This window comes from Schistocerca gregaria, chromosome 2 (genome assembly GCF_023897955.1).
Source record: "Schistocerca gregaria isolate iqSchGreg1 chromosome 2, iqSchGreg1.2, whole genome shotgun sequence".
Classification (NCBI taxonomy): Eukaryota; Metazoa; Arthropoda; class Insecta; order Orthoptera; family Acrididae; genus Schistocerca; species Schistocerca gregaria.
The window spans coordinates 771477050-771494645 of record NC_064921.1 but is presented as its reverse complement, the minus strand read 5'-3'; the positions used below and the strand labels follow the sequence as shown (position 1 = coordinate 771494645).

The following is a 17596-nucleotide window of genomic DNA, read 5'->3' as shown; positions in this document are numbered from 1 at the left end:
TCACCGGAGCCGACTCTTGCCAAAGGATGCGAAATGTGCGCGGATATGCTGTCCGAATGCGTCTGGATGTGCTCCCCTAGCCTACCTCGAAATGCGCCTGCCAGGTACCACCACCTTCGGCCGCTGCCGACAGGCGGGAAGCCGACACAGTGCGGCGCCGGGGCACTCGCTTGTGCGGTGGTGGTGTAATGGTCAGCATAGTTGCCTTCCAAGCAGTTGATCCGGGTTCGATTCCCGGCCACCGCAGCAGGCTTTTAATTTCGCGTTTGAGTACTTTTGCCACGCGCCTTGAAATTAATGTTTTTTTTTCCTCCCTGTTACTCGCTGCAGACCAGCCTGTAGTGTGTCTCGACTTGTCTCGACTTTGCGAGAGCTGACGCGAGAGCTGACGCTCTCAAATCGGCCTATATCAAAACAACAAGCACGAGAAACGACTGAGAGAGGTAAGGAGAGGCGAGGCGATGGACACACAGCACGCCCCTTCATTTCACGGTGGCGTCTCCCTGACCGAATCGGGCTGTGGCTCCGAAAACAAAGGAGAAAGAAAAATAGGAAGTAAAACTGCCGACAGTACCCTGTGTTCCGATGCACTTACCCGCCCAAGTACTGACAAGGGCCAAAGTTGTTACGCATCGGCAATCGGACATTTCCTTTCGTTTTCTCTTTATCGGTTGAGAACCAGTGTTTTGTGCACACTATGACCATTGGCGAGTGAATGCTGTAGCGCTTCCCGACAGGTCGGGTTTGGAACCTCTGTCAACTTCCACGCAGGGTGGTCATCACACTCGCCAGCTGAAACCGGCGCTGCCTTTTCGTAGTAGTAAAAGCGTAGTGGCCCGTGGGGGGATCGAACCCACGACCTTCGCGTTATTAGCACGACGCTCTAACCAACTGAGCTAACGGGCCTCGACAGATGCAGTTGCTCAGGCCTACGCTGGAACCGTGTGGCATGAAGCCATACACCATTTCTATGGCCGTCGTGTGTCTGCTTCCCTCGTCTATATTCTGCTGACTGTCACGAAACAGTAGCTATATTGCGAGCAGGACGGGAAACGGCAGCTCGGACAGCTCAAACTTGTCACGAGTAGTGTGGAAAAAATTCCGTTCCGGTACCGGGAATCGAACCCGGGCCTCCTGGGTGAAAGCCAGGTATCCTAGCCACTAGACCACACCGGATCTGTGCGTCTCTTCGACGGTTCGGACGGTCCCTTGTCGCATTTCGTGCCGAGTCCCGCGTCGGCGCCCATCTCTCTTTGCGAGCATCTTTGCGCATGCTGACTGGCAAGGCGCGCACCTCAAACGTCTCAGAGCAATGCTTTTGGCTTCATGCTCTGCTGGGAGAAGAGAAAAAGGGAAGCTGTAAGTAGCAATAACAGGAAGTAAACATTTTCCCGCTGAAGCGTTGTGGATAACAAACAAGAAATAAGTTGGGGCCCCAGCAACAGCACCACCATCAGTCACAGAAAATTAAATGCCCCGGGTGAGGATCGAACTCACGACCTTAAGATTATGAGACTTACGCGCTGCCTACTGCGCTACCGAGGCACCGGTGAACCCTTTGTCCTGGAAACTGGGTAAGTATCATACCCAATGTTAGACGTGAAGACACTGTACTTCCTGGATAACGTGTTCTGTTTGCTACACGTCCATTGCCGGCCCAGTTAATTGCGGTGTTGCTGCAGCTTTTGCAACGATAGGCAGCACTCCTTGTCGTTAAAGTTCAGTGCCTCGGAGGCACCTGGACACAGCAACTTGTGAGGCCAGGCCGACGCTAGTCTGTAGAACATGATGCGAGCGTCCCAGTGGGGACCCGCTAGTGCTGCGTTCTCGGTTCTTCTCAAAGGAATCCAGCTACACATTCTTGTGGATCGTGCATGTAAAGCGCGCAAGCCACACGGCAGCATTACCGCGGGAAAAGCAAAATGATGCATCGGCCGGGAATCGAACCCGGGCCGCCCGCGTGGCAGGCGAGCATTCTACCACTGAACCACCGATGCTCCGGCCGGTAGCAACTTCACGCTGCTTCCCGAGCAGTTGTCTTGAGGGAAAGTGGGACTGTCGTCAAGCGCCATAGCATTCTGTCGAGAAGATGCTGCAGACGCTGAACCCTGCACTGTACTGCTTAAAATCGCCGCCAGAACGCGGTCCTCTGCGTACTCTTGCGTCACCGGAGCCGACTCTTGCCAAAGGATGCGAAATGTGCGCGGATATGCTGTCCGAATGCGTCTGGATGTGCTCCCCTAGCCTACCTCGAAATGCGCCTGCCAGGTACCACCACCTTCGGCCGCTGCCGACAGGCGGGAAGCCGACACAGTGCGGCGCCGGGGCACTCGCTTGTGCGGTGGTGGTGTAATGGTCAGCATAGTTGCCTTCCAAGCAGTTGATCCGGGTTCGATTCCCGGCCACCGCAGCAGGCTTTTAATTTCGCGTTTGAGTACTTTTGCCACGCGCCTTGAAATTAATGTTTTTTTTTCCTCCCTGTTACTCGCTGCAGACCAGCCTGTAGTGTGTCTCGACTTGTCTCGACTTTGCGAGAGCTGACGCGAGAGCTGACGCTCTCAAATCGGCCTATATCAAAACAACAAGCACGAGAAACGACTGAGAGAGGTAAGGAGAGGCGAGGCGATGGACACACAGCACGCCCCTTCATTTCACGGTGGCGTCTCCCTGACCGAATCGGGCTGTGGCTCCGAAAACAAAGGAGAAAGAAAAATAGGAAGTAAAACTGCCGACAGTACCCTGTGTTCCGATGCACTTACCCGCCCAAGTACTGACAAGGGCCAAAGTTGTTACGCATCGGCAATCGGACATTTCCTTTCGTTTTCTCTTTATCGGTTGAGAACCAGTGTTTTGTGCACACTATGACCATTGGCGAGTGAATGCTGTAGCGCTTCCCGACAGGTCGGGTTTGGAACCTCTGTCAACTTCCACGCAGGGTGGTCATCACACTCGCCAGCTGAAACCGGCGCTGCCTTTTCGTAGTAGTAAAAGCGTAGTGGCCCGTGGGGGGATCGAACCCACGACCTTCGCGTTATTAGCACGACGCTCTAACCAACTGAGCTAACGGGCCTCGACAGATGCAGTTGCTCAGGCCTACGCTGGAACCGTGTGGCATGAAGCCATACACCATTTCTATGGCCGTCGTGTGTCTGCTTCCCTCGTCTATATTCTGCTGACTGTCACGAAACAGTAGCTATATTGCGAGCAGGACGGGAAACGGCAGCTCGGACAGCTCAAACTTGTCACGAGTAGTGTGGAAAAAATTCCGTTCCGGTACCGGGAATCGAACCCGGGCCTCCTGGGTGAAAGCCAGGTATCCTAGCCACTAGACCACACCGGATCTGTGCGTCTCTTCGACGGTTCGGACGGTCCCTTGTCGCATTTCGTGCCGAGTCCCGCGTCGGCGCCCATCTCTCTTTGCGAGCATCTTTGCGCATGCTGACTGGCAAGGCGCGCACCTCAAACGTCTCAGAGCAATGCTTTTGGCTTCATGCTCTGCTGGGAGAAGAGAAAAAGGGAAGCTGTAAGTAGCAATAACAGGAAGTAAACATTTTCCCGCTGAAGCGTTGTGGATAACAAACAAGAAATAAGTTGGGGCCCCAGCAACAGCACCACCATCAGTCACAGAAAATTAAATGCCCCGGGTGAGGATCGAACTCACGACCTTAAGATTATGAGACTTACGCGCTGCCTACTGCGCTACCGAGGCACCGGTGAACCGTTTGTCCTGGAAACTGGGTAAGTATCATACCCAATGTTAGACGTGAAGACACTGTACTTCCTGGATAACGTGTTCTGTTTGCTACACGTCCATTGCCGGCCCAGTTAATTGCGGTGTTGCTGCAGCTTTTGCAACGATAGGCAGCACTCCTTGTCGTTAAAGTTCAGTGCCTCGGAGGCACCTGGACACAGCAACTTGTGAGGCCAGGCCGACGCTAGTCTGTAGAACATGATGCGAGCGTCCCAGTGGGGACCCGCTAGTGCTGCGTTCTCGGTTCTTCTCAAAGGAATCCAGCTACACATTCTTGTGGATCGTGCATGTAAAGCGCGCAAGCCACACGGCAGCATTACCGCGGGAAAAGCAAAATGATGCATCGGCCGGGAATCGAACCCGGGCCGCCCGCGTGGCAGGCGAGCATTCTACCACTGAACCACCGATGCTCCGGCCGGTAGCAACTTCACGCTGCTTCCCGAGCAGTTGTCTTGAGGGAAAGTGGGACTGTCGTCAAGCGCCATAGCATTCTGTCGAGAAGATGCTGCAGACGCTGAACCCTGCACTGTACTGCTTAAAATCGCCGCCAGAACGCGGTCCTCTGCGTACTCTTGCGTCACCGGAGCCGACTCTTGCCAAAGGATGCGAAATGTGCGCGGATATGCTGTCCGAATGCGTCTGGATGTGCTCCCCTAGCCTACCTCGAAATGCGCCTGCCAGGTACCACCACCTTCGGCCGCTGCCGACAGGCGGGAAGCCGACACAGTGCGGCGCCGGGGCACTCGCTTGTGCGGTGGTGGTGTAATGGTCAGCATAGTTGCCTTCCAAGCAGTTGATCCGGGTTCGATTCCCGGCCACCGCAGCAGGCTTTTAATTTCGCGTTTGAGTACTTTTGCCACGCGCCTTGAAATTAATGTTTTTTTTTCCTCCCTGTTACTCGCTGCAGACCAGCCTGTAGTGTGTCTCGACTTGTCTCGACTTTGCGAGAGCTGACGCTCTCAAATCGGCCTATATCAAAACAACAAGCACGAGAAACGACTGAGAGAGGTAAGGAGAGGCGAGGCGATGGACACACAGCACGCCCCTTCATTTCACGGTGGCGTCTCCCTGACCGAATCGGGCTGTGGCTCCGAAAACAAAGGAGAAAGAAAAATAGGAAGTAAAACTGCCGACAGTACCCTGTGTTCCGATGCACTTACCCGCCCAAGTACTGACAAGGGCCAAAGTTGTTACGCATCGGCAATCGGACATTTCCTTTCGTTTTCTCTTTATCGGTTGAGAACCAGTGTTTTGTGCACACTATGGCCATTGGCGAGTGAATGCTGTAGCGCTTCCCGACAGGTCGGGTTTGGAACCTCTGTCAACTTCCACGCAGGGTGGTCATCACACTCGCCAGCTGAAATCGGCGCTGCCTTTTCGTAGTAGTAAAAGCGTAGTGGCCCGTGGGGGGATCGAACCCACGACCTTCGCGTTATTAGCACGACGCTCTAACCAACTGAGCTAACGGGCCTCGACAGATGCAGTTGCTCAGGCCTACGCTGGAACCGTGTGGCATGAAGCCATACACCATTTCTATGGCCGTCGTGTGTCTGCTTCCCTCGTCTATATTCTGCTGACTGTCACGAAACAGTAGCTATATTGCGAGCAGGACGGGAAACGGCAGCTCGGACAGCTCAAACTTGTCACGAGTAGTGTGGAAAAAATTCCGTTCCGGTACCGGGAATCGAACCCGTGCCTCCTGGGTGAAAGCCAGGTATCCTAGCCACTAGACCACACCGGATCTGTGCGTCTCTTCGACGGTTCGGACGGTCCCTTGTCGCATTTCGTGCCGAGTCCCGCGTCGGCGCCCATCTCTCTTTGCGAGCATCTTTGCGCATGCTGACTGGCAAGGCGCGCACCTCAAACGTCTCAGAGCAATGCTTTTGGCTTCATGCTCTGCTGGGAGAAGAGAAAAAGGGAAGCTGTAAGTAGCAATAACAGGAAGTAAACATTTTCCCGCTGAAGCGTTGTGGATAACAAACAAGAAATACGTTGGGGCCCCAGCAACAGCACCACCATCAGTCACAGAAAATTAAATGCCCCGGGTGAGGATCGAACTCACGACCTTAAGATTATGAGACTTACGCGCTGCCTACTGCGCTACCGAGGCACCGGTGAACCCTTTGTCCTGGAAACTGGGTAAGTATCATACCCAATGTTAGACGTGAAGACACTGTACTTCCTGGATAACGTGTTCTGTTTGCTACACGTCCATTGCCGGCCCAGTTAATTGCGGTGTTGCTGCAGCTTTTGCAACGATAGGCAGCACTCCTTGTCGTTAAAGTTCAGTGCCTCGGAGGCACCTGGACACAGCAACTTGTGAGGCCAGGCCGACGCTAGTCTGTAGAACATGATGCGAGCGTCCCAGTGGGGACCCGCTAGTGCTGCGTTCTCGGTTCTTCTCAAAGGAATCCAGCTACACATTCTTGTGGATCGTGCATGTAAAGCGCGCAAGCCACACGGCAGCATTACCGCGGGAAAAGCAAAATGATGCATCGGCCGGGAATCGAACCCGGGCCGCCCGCGTGGCAGGCGAGCATTCTACCACTGAACCACCGATGCTCCGGCCGGTAGCAACTTCACGCTGCTTCCCGAGCAGTTGTCTTGAGGGAAAGTGGGACTGTCGTCAAGCGCCATAGCATTCTGTCGAGAAGATGCTGCAGACGCTGAACCCTGCACTGTACTGCTTAAAATCGCCGCCAGAACGCGGTCCTCTGCGTACTCTTGCGTCACCGGAGCCGACTCTTGCCAAAGGATGCGAAATGTGCGCGGATATGCTGTCCGAATGCGTCTGGATGTGCTCCCCTAGCCTACCTCGAAATGCGCCTGCCAGGTACCACCACCTTCGGCCGCTGCCGACAGGCGGGAAGCCGACACAGTGCGGCGCCGGGGCACTCGCTTGTGCGGTGGTGGTGTAATGGTCAGCATAGTTGCCTTCCAAGCAGTTGGTCCGGGTTCGATTCCCGGCCACCGCAGCAGGCTTTTAATTTCGCGTTTGAGTACTTTTGCCACGCGCCTTGAAATTAATGTTTTTTTTTCCTCCCTGTTACTCGCTGCAGACCAGCCTGTAGTGTGTCTCGACTTGTCTCGACTTTGCGAGAGCTGACGCGAGAGCTGACGCTCTCAAATCGGCCTATATCAAAACAACAAGCACGAGAAACGACTGAGAGAGGTAAGGAGAGGCGAGGCGATGGACACACAGCACGCCCCTTCATTTCACGGTGGCGTCTCCCTGACCGAATCGGGCTGTGGCTCCGAAAACAAAGGAGAAAGAAAAATAGGAAGTAAAACTGCCGACAGTACCCTGTGTTCCGATGCACTTACCCGCCCAAGTACTGACAAGGGCCAAAGTTGTTACGCATCGGCAATCGGACATTTCCTTTCGTTTTCTCTTTATCGGTTGAGAACCAGTGTTTTGTGCACACTATGGCCATTGGCGAGTGAATGCTGTAGCGCTTCCCGACAGGTCGGGTTTGGAACCTCTGTCAACTTCCACGCAGGGTGGTCATCACACTCGCCAGCTGAAATCGGCGCTGCCTTTTCGTAGTAGTAAAAGCGTAGTGGCCCGTGGGGGGATCGAACCCACGACCTTCGCGTTATTAGCACGACGCTCTAACCAACTGAGCTAACGGGCCTCGACAGATGCAGTTGCTCAGGCCTACGCTGGAACCGTGTGGCATGAAGCCATACACCATTTCTATGGCCGTCGTGTGTCTGCTTCCCTCGTCTATATTCTGCTGACTGTCACGAAACAGTAGCTATATTGCGAGCAGGACGGGAAACGGCAGCTCGGACAGCTCAAACTTGTCACGAGTAGTGTGGAAAAAATTCCGTTCCGGTACCGGGAATCGAACCCGTGCCTCCTGGGTGAAAGCCAGGTATCCTAGCCACTAGACCACACCGGATCTGTGCGTCTCTTCGACGGTTCGGACGGTCCCTTGTCGCATTTCGTGCCGAGTCCCGCGTCGGCGCCCATCTCTCTTTGCGAGCATCTTTGCGCATGCTGACTGGCAAGGCGCGCACCTCAAACGTCTCAGAGCAATGCTTTTGGCTTCATGCTCTGCTGGGAGAAGAGAAAAAGGGAAGCTGTAAGTAGCAATAACAGGAAGTAAACATTTTCCCGCTGAAGCGTTGTGGATAACAAACAAGAAATAAGTTGGGGCCCCAGCAACAGCACCACCATCAGTCACAGAAAATTAAATGCCCCGGGTGAGGATCGAACTCACGACCTTAAGATTATGAGACTTACGCGCTGCCTACTGCGCTACCGAGGCACCGGTGAACCGTTTGTCCTGGAAACTGGGTAAGTATCATACCCAATGTTAGACGTGAAGACACTGTACTTCCTGGATAACGTGTTCTGTTTGCTACACGTCCATTGCCGGCCCAGTTAATTGCGGTGTTGCTGCAGCTTTTGCAACGATAGGCAGCACTCCTTGTCGTTAAAGTTCAGTGCCTCGGAGGCACCTGGACACAGCAACTTGTGAGGCCAGGCCGACGCTAGTCTGTAGAACATGATGCGAGCGTCCCAGTGGGGACCCGCTAGTGCTGCGTTCTCGGTTCTTCTCAAAGGAATCCAGCTACACATTCTTGTGGATCGTGCATGTAAAGCGCGCAAGCCACACGGCAGCATTACCGCGGGAAAAGCAAAATGATGCATCGGCCGGGAATCGAACCCGGGCCGCCCGCGTGGCAGGCGAGCATTCTACCACTGAACCACCGATGCTCCGGCCGGTAGCAACTTCACGCTGCTTCCCGAGCAGTTGTCTTGAGGGAAAGTGGGACTGTCGTCAAGCGCCATAGCATTCTGTCGAGAAGATGCTGCAGACGCTGAACCCTGCACTGTACTGCTTAAAATCGCCGCCAGAACGCGGTCCTCTGCGTACTCTTGCGTCACCGGAGCCGACTCTTGCCAAAGGATGCGAAATGTGCGCGGATATGCTGTCCGAATGCGTCTGGATGTGCTCCCCTAGCCTACCTCGAAATGCGCCTGCCAGGTACCACCACCTTCGGCCGCTGCCGACAGGCGGGAAGCCGACACAGTGCGGCGCCGGGGCACTCGCTTGTGCGGTGGTGGTGTAATGGTCAGCATAGTTGCCTTCCAAGCAGTTGATCCGGGTTCGATTCCCGGCCACCGCAGCAGGCTTTTAATTTCGCGTTTGAGTACTTTTGCCACGCGCCTTGAAATTAATGTTTTTTTTTCCTCCCTGTTACTCGCTGCAGACCAGCCTGTAGTGTGTCTCGACTTGTCTCGACTTTGCGAGAGCTGACGCGAGAGCTGACGCTCTCAAATCGGCCTATATCAAAACAACAAGCACGAGAAACGACTGAGAGAGGTAAGGAGAGGCGAGGCGATGGACACACAGCACGCCCCTTCATTTCACGGTGGCGTCTCCCTGACCGAATCGGGCTGTGGCTCCGAAAACAAAGGAGAAAGAAAAATAGGAAGTAAAACTGCCGACAGTACCCTGTGTTCCGATGCACTTACCCGCCCAAGTACTGACAAGGGCCAAAGTTGTTACGCATCGGCAATCGGACATTTCCTTTCGTTTTCTCTTTATCGGTTGAGAACCAGTGTTTTGTGCACACTATGGCCATTGGCGAGTGAATGCTGTAGCGCTTCCCGACAGGTCGGGTTTGGAACCTCTGTCAACTTCCACGCAGGGTGGTCATCACACTCGCCAGCTGAAATCGGCGCTGCCTTTTCGTAGTAGTAAAAGCGTAGTGGCCCGTGGGGGGATCGAACCCACGACCTTCGCGTTATTAGCACGACGCTCTAACCAACTGAGCTAACGGGCCTCGACAGATGCAGTTGCTCAGGCCTACGCTGGAACCGTGTGGCATGAAGCCATACACCATTTCTATGGCCGTCGTGTGTCTGCTTCCCTCGTCTATATTCTGCTGACTGTCACGAAACAGTAGCTATATTGCGAGCAGGACGGGAAACGGCAGCTCGGACAGCTCAAACTTGTCACGAGTAGTGTGGAAAAAATTCCGTTCCGGTACCGGGAATCGAACCCGTGCCTCCTGGGTGAAAGCCAGGTATCCTAGCCACTAGACCACACCGGATCTGTGCGTCTCTTCGACGGTTCGGACGGTCCCTTGTCGCATTTCGTGCCGAGTCCCGCGTCGGCGCCCATCTCTCTTTGCGAGCATCTTTGCGCATGCTGACTGGCAAGGCGCGCACCTCAAACGTCTCAGAGCAATGCTTTTGGCTTCATGCTCTGCTGGGAGAAGAGAAAAAGGGAAGCTGTAAGTAGCAATAACAGGAAGTAAACATTTTCCCGCTGAAGCGTTGTGGATAACAAACAAGAAATAAGTTGGGGCCCCAGCAACAGCACCACCATCAGTCACAGAAAATTAAATGCCCCGGGTGAGGATCGAACTCACGACCTTAAGATTATGAGACTTACGCGCTGCCTACTGCGCTACCGAGGCACCGGTGAACCGTTTGTCCTGGAAACTGGGTAAGTATCATACCCAATGTTAGACGTGAAGACACTGTACTTCCTGGATAACGTGTTCTGTTTGCTACACGTCCATTGCCGGCCCAGTTAATTGCGGTGTTGCTGCAGCTTTTGCAACGATAGGCAGCACTCCTTGTCGTTAAAGTTCAGTGCCTCGGAGGCACCTGGACACAGCAACTTGTGAGGCCAGGCCGACGCTAGTCTGTAGAACATGATGCGAGCGTCCCAGTGGGGACCCGCTAGTGCTGCGTTCTCGGTTCTTCTCAAAGGAATCCAGCTACACATTCTTGTGGATCGTGCATGTAAAGCGCGCAAGCCACACGGCAGCATTACCGCGGGAAAAGCAAAATGATGCATCGGCCGGGAATCGAACCCGGGCCGCCCGCGTGGCAGGCGAGCATTCTACCACTGAACCACCGATGCTCCGGCCGGTAGCAACTTCACGCTGCTTCCCGAGCAGTTGTCTTGAGGGAAAGTGGGACTGTCGTCAAGCGCCATAGCATTCTGTCGAGAAGATGCTGCAGACGCTGAACCCTGCACTGTACTGCTTAAAATCGCCGCCAGAACGCGGTCCTCTGCGTACTCTTGCGTCACCGGAGCCGACTCTTGCCAAAGGATGCGAAATGTGCGCGGATATGCTGTCCGAATGCGTCTGGATGTGCTCCCCTAGCCTACCTCGAAATGCGCCTGCCAGGTACCACCACCTTCGGCCGCTGCCGACAGGCGGGAAGCCGACACAGTGCGGCGCCGGGGCACTCGCTTGTGCGGTGGTGGTGTAATGGTCAGCATAGTTGCCTTCCAAGCAGTTGATCCGGGTTCGATTCCCGGCCACCGCAGCAGGCTTTTAATTTCGCGTTTGAGTACTTTTGCCACGCGCCTTGAAATTAATGTTTTTTTTTCCTCCCTGTTACTCGCTGCAGACCAGCCTGTAGTGTGTCTCGACTTGTCTCGACTTTGCGAGAGCTGACGCGAGAGCTGACGCTCTCAAATCGGCCTATATCAAAACAACAAGCACGAGAAACGACTGAGAGAGGTAAGGAGAGGCGAGGCGATGGACACACAGCACGCCCCTTCATTTCACGGTGGCGTCTCCCTGACCGAATCGGGCTGTGGCTCCGAAAACAAAGGAGAAAGAAAAATAGGAAGTAAAACTGCCGACAGTACCCTGTGTTCCGATGCACTTACCCGCCCAAGTACTGACAAGGGCCAAAGTTGTTACGCATCGGCAATCGGACATTTCCTTTCGTTTTCTCTTTATCGGTTGAGAACCAGTGTTTTGTGCACACTATGGCCATTGGCGAGTGAATGCTGTAGCGCTTCCCGACAGGTCGGGTTTGGAACCTCTGTCAACTTCCACGCAGGGTGGTCATCACACTCGCCAGCTGAAATCGGCGCTGCCTTTTCGTAGTAGTAAAAGCGTAGTGGCCCGTGGGGGGATCGAACCCACGACCTTCGCGTTATTAGCACGACGCTCTAACCAACTGAGCTAACGGGCCTCGACAGATGCAGTTGCTCAGGCCTACGCTGGAACCGTGTGGCATGAAGCCATACACCATTTCTATGGCCGTCGTGTGTCTGCTTCCCTCGTCTATATTCTGCTGACTGTCACGAAACAGTAGCTATATTGCGAGCAGGACGGGAAACGGCAGCTCGGACAGCTCAAACTTGTCACGAGTAGTGTGGAAAAAATTCCGTTCCGGTACCGGGAATCGAACCCGTGCCTCCTGGGTGAAAGCCAGGTATCCTAGCCACTAGACCACACCGGATCTGTGCGTCTCTTCGACGGTTCGGACGGTCCCTTGTCGCATTTCGTGCCGAGTCCCGCGTCGGCGCCCATCTCTCTTTGCGAGCATCTTTGCGCATGCTGACTGGCAAGGCGCGCACCTCAAACGTCTCAGAGCAATGCTTTTGGCTTCATGCTCTGCTGGGAGAAGAGAAAAAGGGAAGCTGTAAGTAGCAATAACAGGAAGTAAACATTTTCCCGCTGAAGCGTTGTGGATAACAAACAAGAAATAAGTTGGGGCCCCAGCAACAGCACCACCATCAGTCACAGAAAATTAAATGCCCCGGGTGAGGATCGAACTCACGACCTTAAGATTATGAGACTTACGCGCTGCCTACTGCGCTACCGAGGCACCGGTGAACCCTTTGTCCTGGAAACTGGGTAAGTATCATACCCAATGTTAGACGTGAAGACACTGTACTTCCTGGATAACGTGTTCTGTTTGCTACACGTCCATTGCCGGCCCAGTTAATTGCGGTGTTGCTGCAGCTTTTGCAACGATAGGCAGCACTCCTTGTCGTTAAAGTTCAGTGCCTCGGAGGCACCTGGACACAGCAACTTGTGAGGCCAGGCCGACGCTAGTCTGTAGAACATGATGCGAGCGTCCCAGTGGGGACCCGCTAGTGCTGCGTTCTCGGTTCTTCTCAAAGGAATCCAGCTACACATTCTTGTGGATCGTGCATGTAAAGCGCGCAAGCCACACGGCAGCATTACCGCGGGAAAAGCAAAATGATGCATCGGCCGGGAATCGAACCCGGGCCGCCCGCGTGGCAGGCGAGCATTCTACCACTGAACCACCGATGCTCCGGCCGGTAGCAACTTCACGCTGCTTCCCGAGCAGTTGTCTTGAGGGAAAGTGGGACTGTCGTCAAGCGCCATAGCATTCTGTCGAGAAGATGCTGCAGACGCTGAACCCTGCACTGTACTGCTTAAAATCGCCGCCAGAACGCGGTCCTCTGCGTACTCTTGCGTCACCGGAGCCGACTCTTGCCAAAGGATGCGAAATGTGCGCGGATATGCTGTCCGAATGCGTCTGGATGTGCTCCCCTAGCCTACCTCGAAATGCGCCTGCCAGGTACCACCACCTTCGGCCGCTGCCGACAGGCGGGAAGCCGACACAGTGCGGCGCCGGGGCACTCGCTTGTGCGGTGGTGGTGTAATGGTCAGCATAGTTGCCTTCCAAGCAGTTGATCCGGGTTCGATTCCCGGCCACCGCAGCAGGCTTTTAATTTCGCGTTTGAGTACTTTTGCCACGCGCCTTGAAATTAATGTTTTTTTTTCCTCCCTGTTACTCGCTGCAGACCAGCCTGTAGTGTGTCTCGACTTGTCTCGACTTTGCGAGAGCTGACGCGAGAGCTGACGCTCTCAAATCGGCCTATATCAAAACAACAAGCACGAGAAACGACTGAGAGAGGTAAGGAGAGGCGAGGCGATGGACACACAGCACGCCCCTTCATTTCACGGTGGCGTCTCCCTGACCGAATCGGGCTGTGGCTCCGAAAACAAAGGAGAAAGAAAAATAGGAAGTAAAACTGCCGACAGTACCCTGTGTTCCGATGCACTTACCCGCCCAAGTACTGACAAGGGCCAAAGTTGTTACGCATCGGCAATCGGACATTTCCTTTCGTTTTCTCTTTATCGGTTGAGAACCAGTGTTTTGTGCACACTATGACCATTGGCGAGTGAATGCTGTAGCGCTTCCCGACAGGTCGGGTTTGGAACCTCTGTCAACTTCCACGCAGGGTGGTCATCACACTCGCCAGCTGAAACCGGCGCTGCCTTTTCGTAGTAGTAAAAGCGTAGTGGCCCGTGGGGGGATCGAACCCACGACCTTCGCGTTATTAGCACGACGCTCTAACCAACTGAGCTAACGGGCCTCGACAGATGCAGTTGCTCAGGCCTACGCTGGAACCGTGTGGCATGAAGCCATACACCATTTCTATGGCCGTCGTGTGTCTGCTTCCCTCGTCTATATTCTGCTGACTGTCACGAAACAGTAGCTATATTGCGAGCAGGACGGGAAACGGCAGCTCGGACAGCTCAAACTTGTCACGAGTAGTGTGGAAAAAATTCCGTTCCGGTACCGGGAATCGAACCCGGGCCTCCTGGGTGAAAGCCAGGTATCCTAGCCACTAGACCACACCGGATCTGTGCGTCTCTTCGACGGTTCGGACGGTCCCTTGTCGCATTTCGTGCCGAGTCCCGCGTCGGCGCCCATCTCTCTTTGCGAGCATCTTTGCGCATGCTGACTGGCAAGGCGCGCACCTCAAACGTCTCAGAGCAATGCTTTTGGCTTCATGCTCTGCTGGGAGAAGAGAAAAAGGGAAGCTGTAAGTAGCAATAACAGGAAGTAAACATTTTCCCGCTGAAGCGTTGTGGATAACAAACAAGAAATAAGTTGGGGCCCCAGCAACAGCACCACCATCAGTCACAGAAAATTAAATGCCCCGGGTGAGGATCGAACTCACGACCTTAAGATTATGAGACTTACGCGCTGCCTACTGCGCTACCGAGGCACCGGTGAACCGTTTGTCCTGGAAACTGGGTAAGTATCATACCCAATGTTAGACGTGAAGACACTGTACTTCCTGGATAACGTGTTCTGTTTGCTACACGTCCATTGCCGGCCCAGTTAATTGCGGTGTTGCTGCAGCTTTTGCAACGATAGGCAGCACTCCTTGTCGTTAAAGTTCAGTGCCTCGGAGGCACCTGGACACAGCAACTTGTGAGGCCAGGCCGACGCTAGTCTGTAGAATATGATGCGAGCGTCCCAGTGGGGACCCGCTAGTGCTGCGTTCTCGGTTCTTCTCAAAGGAATCCAGCTACACATTCTTGTGGATCGTGCATGTAAAGCGCGCAAGCCACACGGCAGCATTACCGCGGGAAAAGCAAAATGATGCATCGGCCGGGAATCGAACCCGGGCCGCCCGCGTGGCAGGCGAGCATTCTACCACTGAACCACCGATGCTCCGGCCGGTAGCAACTTCACGCTGCTTCCCGAGCAGTTGTCTTGAGGGAAAGTGGGACTGTCGTCAAGCGCCATAGCATTCTGTCGAGAAGATGCTGCAGACGCTGAACCCTGCACTGTACTGCTTAAAATCGCCGCCAGAACGCGGTCCTCTGCGTACTCTTGCGTCACCGGAGCCGACTCTTGCCAAAGGATGCGAAATGTGCGCGGATATGCTGTCCGAATGCGTCTGGATGTGCTCCCCTAGCCTACCTCGAAATGCGCCTGCCAGGTACCACCACCTTCGGCCGCTGCCGACAGGCGGGAAGCCGACACAGTGCGGCGCCGGGGCACTCGCTTGTGCGGTGGTGGTGTAATGGTCAGCATAGTTGCCTTCCAAGCAGTTGATCCGGGTTCGATTCCCGGCCACCGCAGCAGGCTTTTAATTTCGCGTTTGAGTACTTTTGCCACGCGCCTTGAAATTAATGTTTTTTTTTCCTCCCTGTTACTCGCTGCAGACCAGCCTGTAGTGTGTCTCGACTTGTCTCGACTTTGCGAGAGCTGACGCGAGAGCTGACGCTCTCAAATCGGCCTATATCAAAACAACAAGCACGAGAAACGACTGAGAGAGGTAAGGAGAGGCGAGGCGATGGACACACAGCACGCCCCTTCATTTCACGGTGGCGTCTCCCTGACCGAATCGGGCTGTGGCTCCGAAAACAAAGGAGAAAGAAAAATAGGAAGTAAAACTGCCGACAGTACCCTGTGTTCCGATGCACTTACCCGCCCAAGTACTGACAAGGGCCAAAGTTGTTACGCATCGGCAATCGGACATTTCCTTTCGTTTTCTCTTTATCGGTTGAGAACCAGTGTTTTGTGCACACTATGGCCATTGGCGAGTGAATGCTGTAGCGCTTCCCGACAGGTCGGGTTTGGAACCTCTGTCAACTTCCACGCAGGGTGGTCATCACACTCGCCAGCTGAAATCGGCGCTGCCTTTTCGTAGTAGTAAAAGCGTAGTGGCCCGTGGGGGGATCGAACCCACGACCTTCGCGTTATTAGCACGACGCTCTAACCAACTGAGCTAACGGGCCTCGACAGATGCAGTTGCTCAGGCCTACGCTGGAACCGTGTGGCATGAAGCCATACACCATTTCTATGGCCGTCGTGTGTCTGCTTCCCTCGTCTATATTCTGCTGACTGTCACGAAACAGTAGCTATATTGCGAGCAGGACGGGAAACGGCAGCTCGGACAGCTCAAACTTGTCACGAGTAGTGTGGAAAAAATTCCGTTCCGGTACCGGGAATCGAACCCGGGCCTCCTGGGTGAAAGCCAGGTATCCTAGCCACTAGACCACACCGGATCTGTGCGTCTCTTCGACGGTTCGGACGGTCCCTTGTCGCATTTCGTGCCGAGTCCCGCGTCGGCGCCCATCTCTCTTTGCGAGCATCTTTGCGCATGCTGACTGGCAAGGCGCGCACCTCAAACGTCTCAGAGCAATGCTTTTGGCTTCATGCTCTGCTGGGAGAAGAGAAAAAGGGAAGCTGTAAGTAGCAATAACAGGAAGTAAACATTTTCCCGCTGAAGCGTTGTGGATAACAAACAAGAAATACGTTGGGGCCCCAGCAACAGCACCACCATCAGTCACAGAAAATTAAATGCCCCGGGTGAGGATCGAACTCACGACCTTAAGATTATGAGACTTACGCGCTGCCTACTGCGCTACCGAGGCACCGGTGAACCCTTTGTCCTGGAAACTGGGTAAGTATCATACCCAATGTTAGACGTGAAGACACTGTACTTCCTGGATAACGTGTTCTGTTTGCTACACGTCCATTGCCGGCCCAGTTAATTGCGGTGTTGCTGCAGCTTTTGCAACGATAGGCAGCACTCCTTGTCGTTAAAGTTCAGTGCCTCGGAGGCACCTGGACACAGCAACTTGTGAGGCCAGGCCGACGCTAGTCTGTAGAACATGATGCGAGCGTCCCAGTGGGGACCCGCTAGTGCTGCGTTCTCGGTTCTTCTCAAAGGAATCCAGCTACACATTCTTGTGGATCGTGCATGTAAAGCGCGCAAGCCACACGGCAGCATTACCGCGGGAAAAGCAAAATGATGCATCGGCCGGGAATCGAACCCGGGCCGCCCGCGTGGCAGGCGAGCATTCTACCACTGAACCACCGATGCTCCGGCCGGTAGCAACTTCACGCTGCTTCCCGAGCAGTTGTCTTGAGGGAAAGTGGGACTGTCGTCAAGCGCCATAGCATTCTGTCGAGAAGATGCTGCAGACGCTGAACCCTGCACTGTACTGCTTAAAATCGCCGCCAGAACGCGGTCCTCTGCGTACTCTTGCGTCACCGGAGCCGACTCTTGCCAAAGGATGCGAAATGTGCGCGGATATGCTGTCCGAATGCGTCTGGATGTGCTCCCCTAGCCTACCTCGAAATGCGCCTGCCAGGTACCACCACCTTCGGCCGCTGCCGACAGGCGGGAAGCCGACACAGTGCGGCGCCGGGGCACTCGCTTGTGCGGTGGTGGTGTAATGGTCAGCATAGTTGCCTTCCAAGCAGTTGATCCGGGTTCGATTCCCGGCCACCGCAGCAGGCTTTTAATTTCGCGTTTGAGTACTTTTGCCACGCGCCTTGAAATT

General features: G+C 54.4%; 41 non-coding genes across 41 annotated transcripts; 9 read left to right on the top strand and 32 right to left on the bottom strand.

Annotated features, from left to right (window-relative positions):
• The first annotated feature begins 174 nt into the window (after positions 1-174).
• On the top strand, positions 175-246 carry Trnag-ucc (transfer RNA glycine (anticodon UCC)). The gene has a single exon. It is a non-coding gene; the product is annotated as a tRNA-Gly (tRNA).
• A 586-nt stretch (positions 247-832) lies between these two features.
• Positions 833-906, bottom strand: Trnai-aau (transfer RNA isoleucine (anticodon AAU)). Its single transcript has one exon. It is a non-coding gene; the product is annotated as a tRNA-Ile (tRNA).
• Positions 907-1104: 198 nt separating this feature from the next.
• On the bottom strand, positions 1105-1176 carry Trnae-uuc (transfer RNA glutamic acid (anticodon UUC)). The gene has a single exon. It is a non-coding gene; the product is annotated as a tRNA-Glu (tRNA).
• Positions 1177-1472: 296 nt separating this feature from the next.
• Trnam-cau (transfer RNA methionine (anticodon CAU)) lies at positions 1473-1545 on the bottom strand. Its single transcript has one exon. It is a non-coding gene; the product is annotated as a tRNA-Met (tRNA).
• Positions 1546-1926: 381 nt separating this feature from the next.
• Trnag-gcc (transfer RNA glycine (anticodon GCC)) lies at positions 1927-1997 on the bottom strand. The gene has a single exon. It is a non-coding gene; the product is annotated as a tRNA-Gly (tRNA).
• A 341-nt stretch (positions 1998-2338) lies between these two features.
• On the top strand, positions 2339-2410 carry Trnag-ucc (transfer RNA glycine (anticodon UCC)). The gene has a single exon. It is a non-coding gene; the product is annotated as a tRNA-Gly (tRNA).
• Positions 2411-2996: 586 nt separating this feature from the next.
• Trnai-aau (transfer RNA isoleucine (anticodon AAU)) lies at positions 2997-3070 on the bottom strand. Its single transcript has one exon. It is a non-coding gene; the product is annotated as a tRNA-Ile (tRNA).
• A 198-nt stretch (positions 3071-3268) lies between these two features.
• Trnae-uuc (transfer RNA glutamic acid (anticodon UUC)) lies at positions 3269-3340 on the bottom strand. Its single transcript has one exon. It is a non-coding gene; the product is annotated as a tRNA-Glu (tRNA).
• A 296-nt stretch (positions 3341-3636) lies between these two features.
• On the bottom strand, positions 3637-3709 carry Trnam-cau (transfer RNA methionine (anticodon CAU)). Its single transcript has one exon. It is a non-coding gene; the product is annotated as a tRNA-Met (tRNA).
• A 381-nt stretch (positions 3710-4090) lies between these two features.
• On the bottom strand, positions 4091-4161 carry Trnag-gcc (transfer RNA glycine (anticodon GCC)). The gene has a single exon. It is a non-coding gene; the product is annotated as a tRNA-Gly (tRNA).
• Positions 4162-4502: 341 nt separating this feature from the next.
• Trnag-ucc (transfer RNA glycine (anticodon UCC)) lies at positions 4503-4574 on the top strand. The gene has a single exon. It is a non-coding gene; the product is annotated as a tRNA-Gly (tRNA).
• A 574-nt stretch (positions 4575-5148) lies between these two features.
• Positions 5149-5222, bottom strand: Trnai-aau (transfer RNA isoleucine (anticodon AAU)). Its single transcript has one exon. It is a non-coding gene; the product is annotated as a tRNA-Ile (tRNA).
• Positions 5223-5420: 198 nt separating this feature from the next.
• On the bottom strand, positions 5421-5492 carry Trnae-uuc (transfer RNA glutamic acid (anticodon UUC)). Its single transcript has one exon. It is a non-coding gene; the product is annotated as a tRNA-Glu (tRNA).
• Positions 5493-5788: 296 nt separating this feature from the next.
• Positions 5789-5861, bottom strand: Trnam-cau (transfer RNA methionine (anticodon CAU)). The gene has a single exon. It is a non-coding gene; the product is annotated as a tRNA-Met (tRNA).
• Positions 5862-6242: 381 nt separating this feature from the next.
• Trnag-gcc (transfer RNA glycine (anticodon GCC)) lies at positions 6243-6313 on the bottom strand. Its single transcript has one exon. It is a non-coding gene; the product is annotated as a tRNA-Gly (tRNA).
• Positions 6314-6654: 341 nt separating this feature from the next.
• Trnag-ucc (transfer RNA glycine (anticodon UCC)) lies at positions 6655-6726 on the top strand. Its single transcript has one exon. It is a non-coding gene; the product is annotated as a tRNA-Gly (tRNA).
• Positions 6727-7312: 586 nt separating this feature from the next.
• On the bottom strand, positions 7313-7386 carry Trnai-aau (transfer RNA isoleucine (anticodon AAU)). The gene has a single exon. It is a non-coding gene; the product is annotated as a tRNA-Ile (tRNA).
• Positions 7387-7584: 198 nt separating this feature from the next.
• On the bottom strand, positions 7585-7656 carry Trnae-uuc (transfer RNA glutamic acid (anticodon UUC)). Its single transcript has one exon. It is a non-coding gene; the product is annotated as a tRNA-Glu (tRNA).
• A 296-nt stretch (positions 7657-7952) lies between these two features.
• Positions 7953-8025, bottom strand: Trnam-cau (transfer RNA methionine (anticodon CAU)). Its single transcript has one exon. It is a non-coding gene; the product is annotated as a tRNA-Met (tRNA).
• Positions 8026-8406: 381 nt separating this feature from the next.
• Positions 8407-8477, bottom strand: Trnag-gcc (transfer RNA glycine (anticodon GCC)). Its single transcript has one exon. It is a non-coding gene; the product is annotated as a tRNA-Gly (tRNA).
• A 341-nt stretch (positions 8478-8818) lies between these two features.
• Positions 8819-8890, top strand: Trnag-ucc (transfer RNA glycine (anticodon UCC)). The gene has a single exon. It is a non-coding gene; the product is annotated as a tRNA-Gly (tRNA).
• A 586-nt stretch (positions 8891-9476) lies between these two features.
• Positions 9477-9550, bottom strand: Trnai-aau (transfer RNA isoleucine (anticodon AAU)). Its single transcript has one exon. It is a non-coding gene; the product is annotated as a tRNA-Ile (tRNA).
• Positions 9551-9748: 198 nt separating this feature from the next.
• On the bottom strand, positions 9749-9820 carry Trnae-uuc (transfer RNA glutamic acid (anticodon UUC)). Its single transcript has one exon. It is a non-coding gene; the product is annotated as a tRNA-Glu (tRNA).
• Positions 9821-10116: 296 nt separating this feature from the next.
• Positions 10117-10189, bottom strand: Trnam-cau (transfer RNA methionine (anticodon CAU)). The gene has a single exon. It is a non-coding gene; the product is annotated as a tRNA-Met (tRNA).
• A 381-nt stretch (positions 10190-10570) lies between these two features.
• Positions 10571-10641, bottom strand: Trnag-gcc (transfer RNA glycine (anticodon GCC)). The gene has a single exon. It is a non-coding gene; the product is annotated as a tRNA-Gly (tRNA).
• A 341-nt stretch (positions 10642-10982) lies between these two features.
• On the top strand, positions 10983-11054 carry Trnag-ucc (transfer RNA glycine (anticodon UCC)). The gene has a single exon. It is a non-coding gene; the product is annotated as a tRNA-Gly (tRNA).
• Positions 11055-11640: 586 nt separating this feature from the next.
• Trnai-aau (transfer RNA isoleucine (anticodon AAU)) lies at positions 11641-11714 on the bottom strand. The gene has a single exon. It is a non-coding gene; the product is annotated as a tRNA-Ile (tRNA).
• Positions 11715-11912: 198 nt separating this feature from the next.
• Trnae-uuc (transfer RNA glutamic acid (anticodon UUC)) lies at positions 11913-11984 on the bottom strand. The gene has a single exon. It is a non-coding gene; the product is annotated as a tRNA-Glu (tRNA).
• Positions 11985-12280: 296 nt separating this feature from the next.
• On the bottom strand, positions 12281-12353 carry Trnam-cau (transfer RNA methionine (anticodon CAU)). Its single transcript has one exon. It is a non-coding gene; the product is annotated as a tRNA-Met (tRNA).
• Positions 12354-12734: 381 nt separating this feature from the next.
• Positions 12735-12805, bottom strand: Trnag-gcc (transfer RNA glycine (anticodon GCC)). Its single transcript has one exon. It is a non-coding gene; the product is annotated as a tRNA-Gly (tRNA).
• Positions 12806-13146: 341 nt separating this feature from the next.
• Trnag-ucc (transfer RNA glycine (anticodon UCC)) lies at positions 13147-13218 on the top strand. Its single transcript has one exon. It is a non-coding gene; the product is annotated as a tRNA-Gly (tRNA).
• Positions 13219-13804: 586 nt separating this feature from the next.
• Positions 13805-13878, bottom strand: Trnai-aau (transfer RNA isoleucine (anticodon AAU)). The gene has a single exon. It is a non-coding gene; the product is annotated as a tRNA-Ile (tRNA).
• Positions 13879-14076: 198 nt separating this feature from the next.
• Positions 14077-14148, bottom strand: Trnae-uuc (transfer RNA glutamic acid (anticodon UUC)). Its single transcript has one exon. It is a non-coding gene; the product is annotated as a tRNA-Glu (tRNA).
• A 296-nt stretch (positions 14149-14444) lies between these two features.
• Positions 14445-14517, bottom strand: Trnam-cau (transfer RNA methionine (anticodon CAU)). Its single transcript has one exon. It is a non-coding gene; the product is annotated as a tRNA-Met (tRNA).
• A 381-nt stretch (positions 14518-14898) lies between these two features.
• Trnag-gcc (transfer RNA glycine (anticodon GCC)) lies at positions 14899-14969 on the bottom strand. Its single transcript has one exon. It is a non-coding gene; the product is annotated as a tRNA-Gly (tRNA).
• A 341-nt stretch (positions 14970-15310) lies between these two features.
• Trnag-ucc (transfer RNA glycine (anticodon UCC)) lies at positions 15311-15382 on the top strand. Its single transcript has one exon. It is a non-coding gene; the product is annotated as a tRNA-Gly (tRNA).
• Positions 15383-15968: 586 nt separating this feature from the next.
• On the bottom strand, positions 15969-16042 carry Trnai-aau (transfer RNA isoleucine (anticodon AAU)). The gene has a single exon. It is a non-coding gene; the product is annotated as a tRNA-Ile (tRNA).
• A 198-nt stretch (positions 16043-16240) lies between these two features.
• Trnae-uuc (transfer RNA glutamic acid (anticodon UUC)) lies at positions 16241-16312 on the bottom strand. The gene has a single exon. It is a non-coding gene; the product is annotated as a tRNA-Glu (tRNA).
• A 296-nt stretch (positions 16313-16608) lies between these two features.
• On the bottom strand, positions 16609-16681 carry Trnam-cau (transfer RNA methionine (anticodon CAU)). The gene has a single exon. It is a non-coding gene; the product is annotated as a tRNA-Met (tRNA).
• A 381-nt stretch (positions 16682-17062) lies between these two features.
• Trnag-gcc (transfer RNA glycine (anticodon GCC)) lies at positions 17063-17133 on the bottom strand. The gene has a single exon. It is a non-coding gene; the product is annotated as a tRNA-Gly (tRNA).
• Positions 17134-17474: 341 nt separating this feature from the next.
• On the top strand, positions 17475-17546 carry Trnag-ucc (transfer RNA glycine (anticodon UCC)). Its single transcript has one exon. It is a non-coding gene; the product is annotated as a tRNA-Gly (tRNA).
• The last annotated feature ends 50 nt before the right edge of the window (positions 17547-17596 follow it).